The following is a 3,004-nucleotide window of genomic DNA, read 5'->3' as shown; positions in this document are numbered from 1 at the left end:
AGAGATATGTAAAAATAGTAGTCCTCTGCACTGCAGGTGTTTCACATAGTTACACAGTATATTTGTTCAGTTGTGTTTTGTTAGTAAAAGTAATTTCAGTAGTTCTTACCCATTGGGCACACACTGGTTGACTCAATGTTGTTTGCACATCATTTCAATTAAATTATGTTGAACCAACGTGGAATAAATGTTGAATTGACATTATGCCCTGTGGGTACTGATGTAAGGCCTGCATTGGGCAAAAATGTAGTATGCTATCTTGTTAGGCCAATACATCTTTATAGAAAATAGTACTTATGCCATTGCTTCAGCTGACAAGGGTTAATAACAACAGTTAAATGAGTTAGCAAAGTCTTACTTCTGAATACAATCCAAATATACTTAACCTACTGTAAGTTACAGCAAATAATAAGCGATTGCTGTTGTTCTGTATGCTGGAGAAGGCATGAGATTAGAAGAAGTACACTGAGTTCAGCTTCAACAATAACAGCCTGAACAATAACATCTGACATAATAGCAAGAACTTACGTTCCCCCTGCTGAAATCATTGTTTCTATAAATGTTAATGATGTAATTCACCCATGTTTACACAAGCTGATACACCAGGGGCGATAAGAAACATAAATGTCAGAGTTACCCCTGCAACTCTCGACTGTACATAAATATGAATACAGTGACTCATTATTATTGACTTCTTTGCCATGTTAACTTATTATTATATAGTATTTTCCTATCAAATTCAGTACAGGTCCACAAAAGACCACAGAGTGACTGAAAATGGTATTAGTTTCCTCACAACATTAAAGCTGCCATATACTGCCCTATATACAAGCTATTATCACATAAGCTACTACACACACAGTACATATAAATTGCAAAGAATAATAAACCAATTTTCCCTGTAAGGATATGATGTGTTCCTTCGCACCATGTTTTGCCTGTTATCTAGAAACCAAATCCTGTTTCTGGTGGGAATTCAGGCCCCCGTTATGGACTGTTAGGTAACTCATGCAATATAGGGCTATAAAGTCAGTGGCAGACTTTTATAGGAGGGGTTATATGTAATAACAATGAATCACCAAAGAGAAACAGAGTGAGACGTATTACCTGCTAAGTCTGTTTTACATTCAAACCACATACAAACCTATGTAATTTATGGTACTAATAACAGTGTCAAATGTTGACCTGGTATCAGCTGAAACTAATCTATATGATGAGTGTCAGATAACATATTGTATAGGTCACACTTTATGCTGATATAAGGAGTAAATTTGTATAGTTTCTCTGACCATTAATCCCACCACGATAGAGGTAATAATAATAACATGGTTCTGAAACGAATTGCTTGCCAAGCTCATATCAGTTACACTTAGTTTGTAATTTTCTCATAATTGCTTAGCTGGTGTTATTGTTGGCCAGCATGTCTTCACCTCCTGATGTAGAGAGCTGTACTCTGTAGTATTACAGTCTGTAGGGATCTGTAGACCCTACAAAGAAGCATGGAATCAGTTCTAGTGATCTAACTAAAGCCAAAACCTTCACTGAAAAAGGTTAAGAGGGACTGTTTTGCCAAAATGGACACCACAGTAAATGCTTTGATAATGAAATACATTTGTATGTATATTATTTGACATGGTACTGTACATCATGCCAAAGAGTCTACATTGTGATTTCTTCCACAGATTAATATTCAATCAACATACTATTGTTGTAACATGTACACAGATATATATTTTTTTACACTTTAGTCATTTAGCAGATGCTCTTATCCAGAGTGACTTACATTTTTCATACTTGTCCCCTGTGGGTATCAAACCCACAACTCTGGCATTGCAAGTGCCATGCTCTTCCAACTGAGCCACACTGACGGTATAGATTAAGCTTGGTCATATTTATTGTAGACAGTGGCATGGGAAAAAAATGGAACATGGTTGACATGCAAAGCGATATTAAATGTAAGGGTTAACCTGTCAATGGGATGCTGGTAAGAAAAGTCCCCTTAGTTTCTCCCCAGTGTCATAATTAAGATCCAAAAAGACAATAGGGGATGAGGCATTATATTGAAGATCTACTGTGTTTGCAATGCAGATTAACAATGTGCACACTGACACCCAGTGGTGAGACCTGCCTGTTGCCACGTCCTTCCTATATAGGCTACAAACTCCAAACTCCCAAAACTTTTAGAGCCAACATGATCAAAAACTATAGCAAGCTTTGTAACCTATTCATTATGTATTTGAGATTTTCAAAAATAATGACTTCTTCTGACCAAAAAACATTAGTCCAACACCCATCAATGTCCCGATTCATGTACAACGCTGCAGGATTAGCAGTGCTCAGTAGATGTCACTGTTGCCTTATAATCAGTCAGTAAATTAGTTTTATCTTAATTTGATCACTGTTGTCACAGAGAATTTGTAGAGAAATGCAAATTGTAGTTTATTCAAAACAGCTTCTAAATGTCAGACTTGACTTGCCCTAACAAAAAATGTATTAACTACTACAAAAATGTTAATTCATTATAATCCACATAATTCACATTTACTGTTTCCTGCTGTGAGAAGCAGGGTCAAATTAAGATTTAGCTACTAATTTATGCTTGCTTCCACCACCACTGGCCAGTTCAATGTCTTTTATCTGACTGTTGAGATTCATATAATCATCTTGTCATTTATCAACAGTAAATCAGCACTGATTTCACACGTAAACTGAATTCTTAGGGGGTCTATAACCACAGAACTAGAATGAAGGATTCTACGTCTAAATCTAACAGCTACATTTTCAGAAAGGCTCAATTAAAATCAGGGGTGATTTTGCGGATTTTGACAATGAATTATAATTAATCAATCAATTAATGGATGAACAGGTTAATCTCGAATGGTTGATCTAGAACTACAGATCAACTCTCTCTCTGTGAGTGAGAGAGCGAGAGAGCGAGAAAGAGAGAGAGAGAGAGAGAGAGAGAGAGAGGGAGAGGGAGAGAGAGGAGAGAGAGAGAGAGAGA

Source organism: Oncorhynchus tshawytscha, linkage group LG10 (assembly GCF_018296145.1).
Source record: "Oncorhynchus tshawytscha isolate Ot180627B linkage group LG10, Otsh_v2.0, whole genome shotgun sequence".
Classification (NCBI taxonomy): Eukaryota; Metazoa; Chordata; class Actinopteri; order Salmoniformes; family Salmonidae; genus Oncorhynchus; species Oncorhynchus tshawytscha.
The sequence above is the reverse complement of the archived record's forward strand: the minus strand, read 5'-3'. Positions refer to the sequence as shown.